This window comes from Mustela putorius, unplaced genomic scaffold (assembly GCF_011764305.1).
Source record: "Mustela putorius furo isolate JIRA1106 unplaced genomic scaffold, ASM1176430v1.1 tig00000695_pilon_pilon_pilon, whole genome shotgun sequence".
Classification (NCBI taxonomy): Eukaryota; Metazoa; Chordata; class Mammalia; order Carnivora; family Mustelidae; genus Mustela; species Mustela putorius.
This window is the reverse complement of record NW_025421447.1, coordinates 38875-57032: the sequence shown is the minus strand read 5'-3', so window position 1 is coordinate 57032 and position 18158 is coordinate 38875.

The following is an 18158-nucleotide window of genomic DNA, read 5'->3' as shown; positions in this document are numbered from 1 at the left end:
CACTCTGCACTTCCAGCATGCTCGCAGCTAATGCCCCGGCCACCTGTCCCCGGAGCACACGGAGAGACAACTTGCCAGCGGACCACTGGACAAAACGTCCTCTCTTTCACCACCAGGAAGAGATCGATGCGCAACCGTCTGGCAGCCACAAAGAGGTGTTTGATTGTCAGGAAGATCAACAGCCAGGCAGGGCTTGGTCCACCCCCACAGGCCTCTCCTCCTCTTCTCCTCCAGAGTATAGGGAGGCAGGATGGCAGGAAAGACAGTTTGTTCAGTGGAAGCGAAATCCTGAGCTTGAGTCCCTTTCTCCCTAGTAGCCTGGGCACTCCTACGCTGCTTCCACTGTGGCCTCTGTGCAAGGCCATTCGAAACACCAGTGCTGGCTTGCCAAGTTCCGGGATACTGGGCAGAAAGCGATGGAACACAAGAGAGTCCCAGGGAAGTGACAACGGGTTTGGTCATGAAAGCTTGAAGCTGTCAAAGACCATCTCTTGCCCTATGTTCCCTTGGTCAGAAACCTTTCAGCAACCGCTCAGAGGAGAGACAGGCAGGTACAGAGCAGGGATGGGGAACCCTGGGAGCCACTGTGGACCGAACCTGGTGGTCTCTTCTCCACAATTCACACAGACCAAGATACAGACGGAAGACTTAATATCCGTGGGTGTTTTGTTAACATGGGCTTTGATTCATGTGTGACTTTTCAGAAACAGAAAAGAATAAAGGGAATCAGGAAAGAGAGGCGATCAAAAACACCGGCTCAAATATAGGGAACATACTGGTGGGAACCAGGTGGGCGGAGGGGTGGAAGTGGGGGTGGGGATTAAGAAGACACTTACTGTGCTGAGCACGGAGTCACATACAGAACTCCTGAATCCCTACTCTTCAACTGAAATGACAAAAATACTGTAGGTCCATTAGACTGTATTTTCAAAATTGTCTTTGAAAGGTGGGTATTGGGAAATCGAAGATCAGATTACGCTCTGAGAGTTTCCCAATCATGTCTCCTCAGGCTGTACGTGAATGCACATTAAAGATCAGTGAAAGAGCCCAAAGACAAAAGTGACATCTGTTGATATGGAAAGCCCAGTGCCCACCTCTGTGATCACAGAAAAAACACACCTTCCTATGATATTGGCTGTCGTAAAAGCATTTCACCCACGTCCCCTTGGAGCTACGCTCCTCTGGTATTTCCATTCTACTTGGTTGTGTGTCTTCATGAAGTAGTTGAAGGAAATGTTGCTACCCTGTGTTTGGTGGACTAAGGCAAAGCTGGCTATTTCTAGCCCCTGGAAGACTGGAGCTAGAGGGCCTTCTGGAAAACACTGCACAACTGGATCTCTCATCGTCTTCCAGAGAAGGAAAGGGAGGCCCCACAAGGGCACCAGGGGAACAGGAACACAGAGGAGGTTCTCCTGACACCAGCTTCAGGATCCCAACTCCCTGAGCAATAATGAAGAACCCCCGTCCTCCCACACACAATGGACACATATCACTGGAATGGGTCAGTTCCCAGGAAAAGCGAAACGCGGCCAAACATGGAAAGGTACACAATAACCTCACTGAAAGAAAGCCCACTGGGATCCCCTGCCCTGGGTCTTAAGTTCCACCTATGCATGAAGCCATTTGATAATCACAGGGGAAGGGAGGGAAAACTCTCCCACCAGAGAGGGAGAAAAATGATGCGAGGCTCTTCCCTAAGAAACAAGCAGAGGAGCCTAACAAATAGCAGGGAGCACATGGGGAGTTAGAGAGGAGAAGGGAGTTGGGGAAAACTGGAAGGGGAGGTGAACCTTGAGAGACTATAGACTCTGGAAAACAATCTGAGGGTTTTGAAGGGGCAGGGGCGTGGGAGGTTGGGGTACCAGGTGGTGGGTATTATAGAGGGCACGGATTGCACGGAGCACTGGGTGTGGTGCAAAATAATGAATACTGTTATGCTGAAAATAAAGAAAAATTAAATTTAAAAAAAAGCAAAGAAACAAGCAGAGGGTTGCTGGAAGGGAGGTGGGTGTGGGTATGGGACAATTCGGGCTGGAGCTTAAAGGAGGGCATGCGATGGGATGAGCACTGGGGGCGAAACGCAACTGAGGAACAGCTGGGCACTACCTCGGAAGCTGATGAGGTACTGTACGGTGGCTTACTGACTTTCCACAACAACAACAAAATACAATCCAAGGTTCTGTGTTTCCTTGATTTTCAATTTCCAGTACACGGCTCCTGCTCGCCCACCGTACCTATTCCTATCATCGCGCCATTGCATCTGGTCAGTCCCCAGCATCAGGCCTGTGCGTCTCCAGTTCCTGCTGCTGCCTGCCTCCACCAGCGATCCTGTTTCATCTCTGAATTCCGAGCGCAGCAGCATCCATCTTCCTCACCTTCACAAAACAGGATTGCGCAATGATTTCATGGATACGGCCTGCAAGGCACAGGATGGAAAAGAAAAGGAAACTCACACACGGGACATTCAGGACACTTAAAATCTTTGTGACTTGAATGACGTTATCAACCAAGGGAAAGCACAGTCCAGAAGTAGGGAGAGCATGTTTGCAAACCATGGATCTGGCAGGTTCTCAATATCCACAATAGCTAGAGATCCCAGGAACTCAACAACATCAACAACAAGAGAAAAACAAGTCAAATGTGATGTGTGAATGTACACATGGGCAAGAGACCTAACCTCAAAGCTATACGCAAGGAACGAAATTGCAAGCGATGAGATACCTTTATGCATCCATGAGGTTGGCTCCCCATGGAAAAAGAAAAACAAAACAAAACACAATAAAGCAAAACAAAACAAAACAACACACTCGGGAGAAAGGAAAAGACCAAGCCATGGCAAAGATACAGAGAATTAGGAACCTTGCTGATTGGGTGTGGTAGGAATGTTTAAGGGTATGGTTGTGAAATCGGAAAGACAGCTCTTCACAAAATCAACTTTAGTGGGACACCTGGGTGGCTCAGTCTGTTGAGTGCCTGCCTTCGGCTCAGGTCACGGTCTCAGGATCCGGGGATGGAGTCCCGCATCGGGCTTCTTGCTCAGCCGGGAGCCTGCTTCTCCCCTGCCTGCTCTGCCTGCCACTTCTCCTGCTTCTGCATGCCTCTTTCTCATGCTGACAAATGAATGAATAAACTGTTTTTAAAAAATCAACTTTCGCACTACCGTGTGTTTTAGTACTTGCCCTTCTGTGCTAGGTACCCACATTCATGAACAGGATAGTGTGGTCCTGGAGACTTATCTGAGCACACCTTCTCATGGCAGCATGGTTCCTAAAAGCTAACCCATGAACGCAATCCAAGTATCTGTCCAGGGAGGAACAGATGTTGTATATACAGACGTTGGGATAGTATTCATTCGCTAAAGAGGACAAAAACATTGACATGCGCCACCCCGTGGGCGAAGGTTGAGGAGGGTATGCTAAGTGAGAGGAGTATGCATGAAGATAACCAACTTTGACTCCACTCTGAGGACCTACCTAGAGTGGATTCCGAAGGACAGAAAGTAGAATGGTGTTTGCCAAGGGCTGGAAGGAGGCGCTCGCGGGAAGAGTCTGACGCATGCTAAAGAGCTTTAGATGGACAAGATGCCAAGGAGATGGGAAGGTGGGTTCCAGGGAGCTTGGACAAAGACATTAATGCTTTTTAAGACATTTAGAATGTACTCCGTGAACTTCATGGATTTCACGACCTAAAAATAAATTGCACTGAAAAGCTGCAAAGATGGAGAAATGAACACAGGACCATTTCATCTGGCCCTTTATACCCTTTCCAGGTAGGTCCTCTCTCAGCCATTCGACTTTTGCCATTTTCCTTGAGACAACATGGAGCCAACAAAATGTCCTTCTGTGCCTACTTCGAGGTTGAAAAACAGAATTGCCCCACCCGGGACAACTTTATGTGAGAAGGTATTTTTAAGAGTTAATTTCTTGATCATGTTTTGAAACAGAACCCAAACTGAACATTCTCCTTCGTCTGCTTGATTTTTCCTTCCCTGATTTTTCCCCCCACTCAGAACCCATTGTTGATGCAAGGGCCTTGGGTGTTCCTATGCCTGTCGTCATCTACTGACTTTAGCTTCTGCTGTTTCCAGTTTTGCTTACGCGTCATTCCTTTACCAAGTCAACTTTCCTGAGGCTCATTATGAATAGTAAAATATTTTCGGCCCCAGTTGGATTGAAAGAACTGACATCGAGCACTGTGCACGTCTCAGCTACACAACACAATGACTTCATTTTCCTAAGCCCTAAAAGGATGACCAGAATAAGTGGTGTTCATAAGGATTCTTGATCATGGGGGTGGGCGTAGGGAGTTCTTGGACATATTCCTTGGCTGTCTAGGAATATGTTCCCAGGCGTGGAACTCTGGGATCCTACGGTAGATTGTTGGTTGGGAGCATAGGAGCTAACAAATGCCGGATGAGGACATGGATAACACGGAACCCTTGGACACCGTCCATGGGAATGCACACTGGGACAAGTCACTATGCAACACAGTATGGAGGGTCCCACAGTCTAGAGATGGACCAACGCACCAAACAGTGCCATGCGAAAGAAAAGAGCAAGCGTTCCGTGAGACAAACGAAGAATACTCTGAAAGAAGGCTGCAGAGTCATTGGAGAGAAAGGCCCGAAAGGCCTCACTGAGGGGGACAGCGCTGAGGACAGAATGAAAACAAGGGAGCTAGTCCCGCACAAGTCTGGCTGCCCTGTGTCATGAAGAGGGAAGGCACCTCTGCCTTAGAGCCTCACTACCAGAAGCTGGGTTGGCCAGAGGACATGAAAGAGGCATCCAGTGTGGCTGGAGAGCAACTGGGAGCAGAGCAGAGGGTAGTGAGGAAGGCAGGGACAGGGCCTCAGGCCTGGGAGACAGGTAGCGATCTCTTGTCCCTCTGCAATGGCATTGCCCCAATACCCTGCATCTTCAAATGCACGGACTGAATGCCCCATGGTTGTTGCAGAAGAGGAATGGAAGCACAATTTCGCATGCTTCCTCCACATCACCATACTTGTGAGCCCGTGGTTGTGACTGAGGCTGGACTAGCAGAGGATTTTCCCCAACTTAGCACCCATCATTCGGGGAGCCATTCAACTCAGAATCTGAGTTTCTGGGCGCATGTTGGCCTTGCCACTGCCTCCGTTCCTGGCACTGTGAGCCTCGATGGATGGCAGCCCCAATCATCTGGGCATGCTTTTCGCTTCAGAGTCCGAGAAGAAAAGGGGAACAAGGGAGAAGTGGACCATGAGCAAAGAAACTAGGAAGTGCGAAACTCCTTGCCTGACATCTAGAGAAACACGAGGCATGCTATTTCATCACGTTGAGTAAGTACATCGCGTGGCTCAGAAGCCACTTGCTAACCACCCAGAGCTTGGAGAGTGATGCCTCCACCACAGGTCAGGATCCCTGGGAGCCACTGTGAAGGCTGCTCCCCTCATATACCAGAACGAGGGAAAGAGGTCTCATTCTAAAGCTATGTGGGAAACAACTGAACCATTTCACTACCGAGGATGACCAAGTCTGCATCTGCGTGCATTTCCACCCCATCATGGTGCCCCATTATAATGACGCCAAGAGGGAAAGGGACGGTTCCAAAACGACACAAAGCCGGGTCCCAGGCCTCCTCGGAGTGTTCCTCCAGGCCACGTCCCACCCCTTCCTGCAATTCATCTGGCCTTCTATGTGTGCCTCTGAATCCCATGAGGCGCTTGGAGCCTCGCCAGCCAACAGAAGCACAGCCTTTTTGCAGTCCCCACGCAAGTGCCCTGCTGTGCAATCAGAGTCTGAGTTGTGCCCCGCGCCCTCCCCTGAGAGAGGTGCACATAAACGCCAGCCCGGTGCTCTTGGACCGGAAAGACCAGGCACTCCCAGCCCGGGCCAGCGGGAATATCTCAGTGTTTGATCACTGCTTGGAACTTGTCTGGTAGTCTGGAGCTGCCCAGACAGCCGCCGCTGCCGTGGTTTTGGGTACAAGCAAAATATCCTGAGTCCCCGGGGACCGCAACTGGGAACCTGCTCTGCCAGCGGCCAAGAGGGTTTTATATGGGCTCTGCAGCCAGACTGAGGCTTCTCTCTGAGAGGGAGGTCAGGGTGCAGTTTGCTTTCCTCTAAACCTACAAAACCATCAAAAGCGGTCAAGTCGAGAGAGAAAAACAAAAGTGAACAAATATAAAAACCTCCAGAGAACAAAAGCCTGAAAAAACCAGTTTCCTCAGAGCCCACCCCCTTGAGGGGGGGCGGCAGGACTTAGCTGAGAGAACTTCAGGGACTGAAAACCCACGTGGCAGGCCCCTCCCCCAGAAAACCAACCAGGAAAGGGGAAAAAAAAAAAAAAAAGACGACAAGAGAACAACCACCACTACTTCATAGGACAATTTTTATTATTAATTTGATCCCATTATTCTGGCTCATTTTTTTATATATAGTTAATTTTTTATTATTATATAGATAATTTTTTAACCTATTTACCGTCACAGTGAGATGTCCAGTACATCAAATTCCATAAGAAACTTCTAACCTGAACTTTTGGATACATACACCTGTGCTTTCCTTTTGCATTTCTATTTTTTAAATTTCTTTTTTTTAATTTTAGTTTAGTTTAGTTAATCCTTTTTAAATTTTTATTTTCTAATATTCATATAGAGTTAAACTTCAAGGTAATCCCCTTTCCCCAATAAATGCCACCCCATAGGTAAACCAATTCCTAATCCCCCCCTTATCTTAGGAAAGTTGAGTCCTTTAACAAAGATATCAAGATACATCCAGGAAGAATCAAAACAACCTTCCTCACCCACACTGAGAAATTACAACCACTCTCCCATCTTTTTCTTCCATCAGTATTTCTGTGTTTTGTGTTTGTCCTGATAGTATATAAATCTTACACTCAGGGTACTTTTTGACGAGGTGCTTCCTTTATTTGCATATATATATATGCAAATATATATATATATATTTTTTTCTCTTGTCATATATTTTTATCAGTCTTTTTGTTTGTGTCTGTTTGTATACTCCATAAATCTTACCTTGGGGCCCATTTGGGCTAAATCTTCTCTTTTATCTCACCTTTCTTTCCTGTCTCTCTCCCTCTCTCTTTTTTCTTTTCCTTTTCTTTTTCCTCTCAAATGGGTGGGGAACCCTGATTGCTCAGAAGCATTCCAGGGTGCACCTTGACTGCACCACAGTCAATACACCCAGCTACACCCGTTCATCAGCTCTCACCAAAATGACTAGGAGGAGGAATGCCCAACAGAAAAAAAATACAGAGGATGGACTTCTGCAACAGAGCTAATGGCTATCAACATAGACAATATGTCGGAAAGAGAATTCAGGCTAACAATTATCCAAGCAATAGCTAGGTTGAAGAAAGCCATGGGTGACCAAACGGAATTGATTAGGGCCGAACTGAAAATGACCAGAGATCATGTTTTCAATATTAGGGAAGAGCTGAAAGCTACCAGGGATGAGCTTCACAATGCTCTCAATGAGTTCCAATCTAATCTAAATTCTCTCAATGCTAGAGTAACTGAGACAGAAGATAGAATTGGTGATCTGGAGGACAAACAGATAGAGAGAAAGGATCAGGAGGAAGCCTGGAACAAACAGCTTAGACACCACGAAAACAGAATCAGGGAAATAAATGATGCCATGAAGCGTTCCAACCTCAGAATTATTGGAATCCCTGAAGGGGAGGAGAAAGAAAGAAGTCTAGAAGATATAGTGGAACAAGTTCTTCATGAAAATTTTCCAAATCTTGTGAATGGAACCAGTGTTCATGTACTAGAGGCCAAAAGGTTTCCCCCCAAGATTACAGATTCTCGAGAGTCCTCGAGACACCTAATAGTAAGAATGAAGAATTATAATTGTAGGCAGAACCTCTTGAAAGCAGCTAGGACAAAGAAGATCCTTATGTACAGAGGAAAGCCCATCAGAATAACGTCAGACCTGTCCACAGAGACCTGGCAGCCAGAAAGGGCTGGCAAGATATATTCAGGGCACTGAATGAGAAGAACATGCAGCCAAGAATACTTTATCCAGCAAGACTGACATTCAAAATGGATGGAGAGTAAAGAGTTTCCAGGACCGGCAAGGCTTAAAAGACTATGCAACCACCAAGCCGATATTGCAGGAAATATTAAGGGGGCTTCTTTAAAGGAGGAAAAATCCCAAGAATAGCATTGAACAGAAATATAGAGACAATCTACAGAAAGAAAGATTTCAAAGGTAACACGATGTCAATAAAAACGTATCTATCAATAATCACCCTCAATGTGAATGGCCTAAATGCGCCCATAAAACGGCACAGGGTTGCAGACTGGAAAAAACGACAGGACCCATCCATATATTGTCTACAAGAGACCCATTTTGAACCTAAAGATACACCCAGACTGAAAGTGAAGGGATGGAGAAGCATCTTTCATGCCAATGGGCCTCAAAAAAAGGCTGGGGTAGCAATTCTCATATTAGACAAATTAGATTTTAAACTAAAGACTGTAGTCAGAGATCCAGAAGGACACTACATCATTCTTAAAGGGACTATCCACCAAGATGATCTAACAATTGTAAATATCTATGCCCCCCAATATGGGAGCAGCCAATTACATAAGAAAACTGTTAATCAAGATAAAGAGTCATATTGATATGAATACACTAATCGTTGGAGATCTTAACATGCCTCTCTCAGAAATAGATCATCGAAGCAGAAAATCAATAAAGAAACAAGAGCTTCTTTCAAGATATGTCTCCAAAGGCAAAGGAAACAAAAGCGAAGATGAACTTTTGGGACTTCATCAAAATCAAAAGCTTCTGCACAGCAAAGGAAACAGTCAAGAAAACAAAGAGGCAACCCACGGAATGGGAGAAGATATTTGCAAATGACATTGCAAATGTCATTATAATGACATTGCAAATGTCAAATATATTGCAAATGACAGTACAGACAAAAGGTTGATATCCAGGATCTATAATGAACTCTTCAAACTCAACACACACAAAACAGACAATCATCAAAAAATGGGCAGAAGATATGGACAGACACTTCTCCAATCAATACATACAAATGGCTATCAGACACAAGAAAAAATGTTCATCATCACTAGCCGTCAGGGAGATTCAAATTAAAACTACATTTTCTGGGATGCTTGGGTGGCTCAGTTGGTTAAGCAGCTGCTCCTTGCTCAGCAGGGAGCCTGCTTCTCCCTCTGCCTCTGCCTGCCATTCTGTGTGCCTGTGTTCGGTCTCTCCCCCTCTCTCTCTCTGATAAATAAATAAAATCTTTTAAAAACACCTACATTTTCTAACTATATTTTCTAACTACAAATTCTAACTACAGTTAGAATGGCCCAAATTAGCAAGACAGGGAACAACATGTGTTGGAGAGGATGTGGAGAAAGGGGAACCCTGTTCCACTGTTGGTGGGAATGCAAGTTGGTGCAGCCTCTTTAGAGAACAGTGTGGAGATTCCTCAAGAAATTAAAAATAGAACTTCCCTATGACCCTGCCATTGCACTCCTGGGTATTTACCCCAAAGATACAGATGTTGTGAAAAGAAGGGCCATCTGTACCCCAGTGTTTATAGCAGCAATGGCTACGGTCGCCAAACTGTGGAAAGAACCAAGATGTCTTTCAACGGATGAATGGATAAGGAAGATGTGGTCCATATACACGATGGAGTATTATGCCTCCATCAGAAAGGATGAATACCCAACTTTTGTAGCAACATGGACGGGACTGGAAGAGATGATGCTGAGTGAAATAAGTCAAGCAGAAAGAGTCAGTTATCATATGGTTTCACTTATTTGTGGAGCATAGCAAAAAGCATGGAGACTTGGGGAGTTAGAGAGAAGGGGATTGGGGTTAATTGGAAGGGGAGGTGAATCATGAGAGACTATGGACTCTGAAAAACAATCTGAAGGGTTTGAAGTGGCGGGGAGCGGGTGGGAGGTCGGGGTACCAGGTGGTGGGTATTATAGAGGGCACGGATTGCATGGAGCACTGGGTGTGGTGAAAAAATAATGATACTGTTATGCTGAAAATAAATAAATTTAACAAAATTTTATATAACAAAAATAAAATAAAAATAAAAATGCAGTCCTGACCATATTGTATCTTGAACACAAAGAACATTGTCTACAGCAAGTGCAAAGTGGGGGGTTAAGAGGAGGTGATCTTCAGAAGGATCTATGTGGGGACTGGACTGGACTGTCATCTCCTTAGTCTCTAGGTTGCCCCACATTTCTTTCCTCACTCTGAATGGCCCCCCAGTCAATTTTCCTGTGCTAGCTGTCCAGATAAGCCCCTCCAACATTGATTCTATTCTAATGGGAAGGTTTCATAAACAGTGCATATGCTGGGCCACACATCTGTATCCCCAGGCATTTAGATAAGGAACCAGGAGACAATTAGCCTGGTATCAGCAGATGATTTCTGGCTAATCTAGTGGTTAACTGCAAGAAATGTTGTCCACATTTCATTGTTTCCCCATAGCCCTACCTCTGCCAAGAAACCTCATGGACATTCCTGGTACTTCCTAATGCTGAGAGGTTATAAAGTGAAATGCACCATGGCTGAGAAGGCTGTGGGGTGAGGCACACAGGAGAATATGTCAAGTAGAAAATCTAAAGGCTAGAGACCCTTGCTTACATCAAACTCAGAGCCAGTCGTAACTTGGAGACACAAATCCACAGAGTGTACAAACTATTGGGGATGATATCACCTCCAAAGGGTGAAGATTGGTTCTTGGGAAGGAAAAGCCTCATATTTGTGTTACGTATAAAACACAGAAACACATACGGTGTATAAACAGAATGGTATATCTGTGGTATTAAAGTATCATGAGGGAAATTTAATTAACTTACTAATTTATTAAGGAAAATAAAAAACATGTCTTACAAAGCACCTTAGGAGAACAAGGTTGAAAAAAAGATTGAGAAGCACTATCATAGAAGCATAGGAGCCTCAGACTTGCCCCTGTGGAAATGGACAGCGGGAGACAGGGAAATCTGTAAGCCCACATTGATTCTATCCTCTGAGCCAAGGCAGAGCTGTCCTGATACTTAGCATCTGCTCTGATAAGGCTGAGGTAGGTGTTCAGAGAGCTGAGGGCAGGATATGAGCTACCCAGGTCTTCCCAGGCTCTGGAGTGAGCTGGCTGAGCCTCGGATGAGGAAGGGGCAGGCTCCGCCAGCTTACAAATGTGTGTTCAACTTAAAGGTGGGAATTTCCCAGGGCCCGCATTAGAGTTCAGGCTTACAAGACAGGGCTGAATTTCCCCGATATTACTCTGTACTTGGGGACAAACGTGCAATGCTGAGCTTAGCCATGAATGCTCTCTCTCTCCAGAACCAGTAAGTCTCCCTTCTCATGGAGTAGGGAGAGATTCGAGAAGCAGGCTGGAATGGAAGAACACTTTGGTAACCAAATTCTGCATTGAGTGATGACATATTCTCTTCTTTGTAACTGAGGGACAAACAGATGGAGAGAACCAGCAGAGGTCTGGGGCCATCCATGACATCAGATAGGGAGTCTTCTTTGTTTCTATTACAATTTCTATGTAACTGTTTTGTCCACTTACAAATAGCTGGAGTCTTGCCCAGTATCTGAGACTCGAGAAGAGGGTGGGAGAATGAACAGAACCAGAGAGGGAGGAGGAAGGTGGCCCTGCAAGGAAGGCATAAAATATTAAGCATGGTGGAGGAGAGCTGACAGCGGGGAGTGGGGAAGAGTCAGATTGCTGAACATGGAGGTTGCCGTGTGCTTGTAGGGCCATTTTAGCTGACGAGAAAGAAAATATGAAGAAAATTGCTCTGAAGACTAATTGGCTAGATATGTAATTGGCTCTAATGATGTTGTAGGAGAAAATTATGCATATTTCTATATGCTGAGACTGTATATCCCATCTAGACATGCAAACACATGTATATCTCGTCTTATTAGAATGTGTGGGATATCTGGATATGTAATTTTCTCATTTGATAACTATTTAGTGAAGTTCTTCTTTCAAGGTGCCTTCCTTTGTATTTCTTTTTGTGTTCCTGTATGTGAAGCAGAAAGTGAGAGGATACTTCCAAAAATGGAAATGCATCCAGGTAGGCAATGAATACTTGATGAGGCTGTCATCCCTTAGATCTTAAAGGGATTTCTTGTGAAGGGTTGAATAATACGCAATATAATTACTTGTGGAAGGATTAAGATATTTTATTTATTATATGTATTAGGATTATATTTATTATATATTATATTAATTATTATATACAAATTATATTGTATTGTATCTAGTTAGGATACACAGGTAAATGCATATGGGCTTGCGCTGACAAGTTCAAGAGAGGTAAAGAAGTTTTAAGTTGTATGGGAGGAGAAACAGGTCCATAGAAAGACATACTACTGTTATCCCACGTCGTTTAATGTGGAATCATCTTAGAAATTTACGTTCATGCCTTTTAGGCTGAAAAAAAAATGTGATTTGATTTTCATTTGTAATATGTGCTCAAGTTCATATCCTGATAAGTCCAGCTAAGTCACATGCCCATGTCTTCCTAAGACAGGTGCCGATGAAACTAAGGCTTTTCTAAGTTGTTCAGACCAGCTTTGTAGCTATGCCTGCAGAATGCAGTGGAAGGACAGAGATTTTTACCCTGTGAAGTTCAAGAAGGGGAAGACCCCAATTTTCCACATGTCTGATGTGTTTGAAACTAGGTTTCTACACCAAGTAACTACTTTGGGAAAACAGAATTCTGGCACTGCCAGAAGCCAGGCTCATTCCTAACAGCACAGCGGTTCTGGCTTTCAGGTGCTGATTCTTGCCTTCAAGGGCATACATACCTAGAGATGAAATCTCTTTGCGTGAGATGTGCCTCACAGCTTGTGCTTCTAAATATGCTCTTCTTTCTTTGGTTGGTTGGTGTCTCGTGTTCACTGCTAGTCTCCACATAGCCTATGTGAAAGAGTCCCATAATGTCAATTCTCAATGAAAATTTAAGTCTATCAAAGCTAAATCATGGAAGACAAGTGGGTTTGATCCAGGCTCAATAAATGTACTCTGCCATTTCTTTGCAAACATTCCTAAAGAGTTGTTTGCAATTGAAGACCATTTGTTCACAACAATTTTTCTGGTGTGTTTTTATTGATGAAGGAACAAGGGTTAAAAGAGATGAGCAAATGCCAAGACTAATTTTTTCCCCTTTTTGGCTGCATTTTTTTCTTTTGTTATTTCAAGAGTTTGGGGGTGGTTTTGTTGTTTTCTGTTTTCAAAGTCCAGTTGATGCAAACCCTTTTCTAATTGCAGAATTTGGCTTTGATGTCATTTGATGTCATGTCATGAGCCATTTCTAAGGAACTACAAAGTAGAAATAAGTGAAGAGTTATGCTTCAGTTGCTAAATCATGTTTCCGCTGTGATAAAGCCCCATATATGGTAAAATAAAAATCATCAGTTCTGTATGCAGTGAGAGAAAATAAGGTCTCTAAACACAAAGCTAAAAAACGTCCACATGTAACATTGTGATATTTGTGGCTTTAAGTATGGGATCACTCATTATTCAGAAGAAATATTTTGATGAACAAACAATTTTCCAGATACAAATATCTGCACAAGAAATATATCTTTTCTAGAAACTGTTAGGTTTAAACATCCAGCACCAGTACTGATGGGCTCTCTTTTAATTAGTCAGACATTTGCCTCTCCCTGAGGAAAAACTAACTGCATGAATTATTGGTTTTCACAATATTCCACTTTCATTGGAATAGAAACTAAAGAGACAAACATAAGAGTCAGATTTGAATTGTCCTTTTTTCACACCTGGGTCACTATGACCACCACAAAGACAAGGTCAGAAGATCATGAGAAGGGAGTTGGGGTAAATTGGAAGGGGAGGTGAATCATGAGAGACTATGGACTCTGAAAAACAATCTGAGGGGTTTGAAGTGGCGGGGGATGGGAGGTTGGGCTACCAGGTGGTGGGTATTATAGAGGGCACGGATTGCATGGAGCACTGGGGGTGGTGAAAAAATAATGAATACTGTTTTTCTGAAAATAAATAAATTGAAAAATTAAAAAAAACAAGATCATGAATCATAGAGGAATGAACGCCAAATGTTTTCTCTCCACCTGAGGAGACATTTGAATAGGCAACAATAGCTTGTAAAGTATGCCATATGCCCTGTGTAATCTGACTAATGTATGAAAATATTCAGTTGTAAAAAGGTCACCAGAAGATAACCTATTTCTTCCATACCCAAAACCAATAAATAAATAAGTAGAAGCAGAATATCATGAAAGAAAAACTGGCATCTCATTTGCTCTAAATAAAAGGACTGAACCTATAAATGTGCAAGAATTTCCATTTCTGCAAGGGGGATTGCAATGTGACTGAGAATTATTGGCAGGCAAAATACCCACTGAGCATCTTACACCATGGAGTGAATGGTTCATCATGCATTTGAAAGCTTTACAAAGTGACCCATGCTGTAGGAGCCCACCCAACCAAAGCTTATTAAAATTTAGCTTTAAAAAAATATTTTTTAAGATTTTTAAAAAATTTATTCATTTGAGACAGAGAGATACAGAGAGAGAGAGAGAGAGAGATTGAAGGGAAGCAGTGGGAGAGAGAGAAGCAGACCCTCCACTGGGCAGGGAGCTGGACCTAGAGATCATAACCTGAGCTGAAGGCAGACGCTTAGCTGACTGAGCCACACAGGTGCCCCTAAAACTAAGCTTTTATGATGTTGCTGCAATGTGCAGTTTTTTTTTTTTTTAATTCAGGCAGCCATTGCAAAATATATTCTATAAAGATCATTCCACAAGGTTATTCCCTATTCATAATAATCACCCTTTAGTTGACTGACCTGGTGACCCTTACCATGTTCTCCCAATACAGTCTTTTATATGGACTGCTTCCAAATATGGACACAATCATTAGTAATAATCTTTGTAGGATAAAAGAAAACCCTTGCAACACAGAATTGAACATCTAGATGGTTCTTCAAGCTTCCTTACTTCTTATCTTTTATGTAGATGGTGCCTACAAACAGCTTGCTCCATTCCAAGCTGGTCTTTAAAGTCAGCATATCAGGGGCGCCTGGGTGGCTCAGTGGGTTAAGCCGCTGCCTTCAGCTCAGGTCATGATCTCAGGGTCCTGGGATCAAGTCCCACATTGGGCTCTCTGCTCAGTGGGGAGCCTGCTTCCTCCTCTCTCTCTCTCTCTCTCTGCCTGCCTCTCCATCTACTTGTGATTTCTCTCTGTCAAATAAATAAATAAAATCTTTAAAAAAAAATAAAGTCAGCAGATCAAATTGCCCAAACTCATACAGCCATTTGATAATCAGCAACAACCTCTAGCCATCTATTCCTTCATATGTAATATTAGAAGACTAAATGGATTGACCTTAAAAATTCTTTCCAGGTTTACAGTTCTTGTTCTAACAGCAAAAGAAATACAGTAAAGTTCAAACAAAGTTGGATGGGAAGCTAATATTTGTAATGTCACATGGAGAGATTAGCTCAGCAATTTCCAATTAATAGGAGTCATATGGTGAAATCCCCCAGAGCTGTTTAGAAACAAATCTCTCATTGCTTAGAAGTATAGGTAGAGCAAGTTTACTTGGACTTTTTATTGTTATTATTAAAAAATTCAAGGTATTCAAAGGTTATTTTCCGTCTTTCTAGGGATGGGGTAAAAGAGAGATATTTAGAGAAGAAAACTTGCCAAGGTCAGCACTTTACCTTCTACATGCAGCAGAAGTTTCCTTGAAAATCTTTTTCAGATGAATACTGGAAAAGAACTGAACCAAGCAGGGGATCAGGTAGAGAAGAATGAAAAATGCTATAAAGGTCACAGGAGCAGAACAGGGCTGTGGATTGCCATGCGGTAAGTGTTTCAGTGCCTTGTTGTTTCTTGTTGTTGATGGTAGGCTAGCCTTCCAATTGTATTTCACACCTCGAATAATGGAAGAGGTTTTGAGATACTATGAGCAGTTGGAGTCATCATTTTATGAGTTTGTTGTGGGATAGTTCATGCAAGACAAGGCAAATGCCAGAGTCAGAGAAGGGGAACCAATAAAAGAAAGCTTTCAGTGATTTAAAAGAAACACTTTATCATACTTTCCTCCTTTAAAGTGGGAATGTTTAGATGGAGGGACTGTGTAGGGTGTTGGGAGGGAGAGTTATTTTTCATATAACATGATTTTATAAATTGTTCCTAGAAAATATCGCTAGATGGGTCATATTTTGGTAAATGTGAAGAATTTCAGATTATTAAAAATTATTAAATTTGAAATATTAGAGTATTTTATTTTCTATTATGTTCAATTAGCTAACATATGGGACATTATTAGTTTTTGATGTAGTGTTCAATGATTCCTTAGTTGTGTATAACACCTAGTCCTCATCACCTTGCATGTGCCTCCTTAATACCCGTCACCTGTTTACCCATCCTCCCACATCCCTCCCTTCTGTGACCCTCAGTTTCATTCCTGGAGTCCAGAGCCTTTCATGGTTTGTCTCCCTCTCTGATTTAGAATGAATATTTTAAAAGTGAAATAGTTTTTGTGTTTCACATTCATATGACTCACTCTTTAATTGTTCTTTAAAAAATCTACATGATTTAATGGCAATAAGATACATACAATTTGAAGAATTTGCTTACTAAAATTTTGAGAATAAACAATTTTTAAAAATGAAATATGCTAAGGTGTTACAAAATATATTCGATCCATACACTATTAGCATATAATAAGAATTCAACAGTTGAGGCAAACTGATGTGTCCAAAAGAGTTAAGAACTCATAGAAATCACAAACTAGCTCTTTCCTCTCTCTGAGTTCTTATGTGATAATGATAACCCACAGGTAGTTTCTGGCATTCATTCTCCCCTGTCTCCAATGTAAATTATGTTCTAAATTTATTTTAGTGAACTTGTGCTATTTTCAGGTCTATCTCCTCCTTGTAATAGGTGATCTTTATTATCAGGGCTCATCTTTCTACCTTAGTATCCTCTGTGATTACCGAATATACTGGGCCTTCAATAACAATTTTCTCAATAGCTTAATTTTGCTTTGATTTATTTTTAATGCAGACAAAGAGAAAAATCATATTTTAATTGAGTTTTTTCAAGCCCTGGATTGGTGATATTAGGACACTTATAATTTAAAAACTTAAAAGAAAAACAATAGCCTGGAAGAAAATATTTGCAGAGTATGTAATAAAAGGAGTACACCTAAGAAACCAATAACTATAAAATAACAAGAAAATCACAAACAGCCCAATGGTAAAATAATAATAATTGGAAGATATGAATTTAAAAATATCAATGGCTAATAAGCATATGAAAAGAAGATAAACCCCACTAATAATAAAAAAAATTTGTGGTTTATGACACAGAGCTTTAAAAGATTAGTCATATCAGCAATTGGTAAAATGTGAGGCAATGACTACTTATCTATTTTTAGTGTGAGTGTAAAACAGTACAGCCCTTTTTGGGGAAAGGAACTTTCACTTTCTAATCTATTAAAATTTAAAACACATCTATCCTTTGAACTGGCAATTTTATATCTTGAAATTTATCTTAAGAAAATATTTGTACAAAGAAGCATGTGTCTGAATGTCTCTGGCAGCATTTGTTGCATTAGTGAAAAATTGGAGGCAATCCAAATATCTATTAGTAAGGTGCAGGTTAAATAAATTGTGTTCTGTCCATCTGCAGAAATCTGTACAATTATATAAAAGACTAAGCTGATCATGTGTTCATTGATAAGGAAGTATATCTGTGACATGGCCTTGTGGGAAAACAACAGTTGTGAAAGAATATAGATAGTATGATTTTTTTTAGTAAAACATAATCTTAATAAAAAGTATGCACAGTAGAGTTTGAGAAGATGCATAATGAAAATAGTTACTGACTCTTGAGCAGGTAGGAGGTGGCCAGAGACTTTGATTTTACTTACCTATACTTACTTTTGTATTGACTGATATTGCCATTCAATTAAATTCTTTTGAGGATTTTATTTATTTATTTAGAGGGAGAGAGGAAGAGTGGGAGGCATAGAGGGAGAGATAGACAAAGAGAGAGAGAGAGAGAGAGAGAGAGAGAAAATCTCAAACAGACTCCACGCTGACAATAAAGCCCCATGCAAGGCTCAATTCTCAGACCCTGAGATCATGACCTGAGTAAAAACC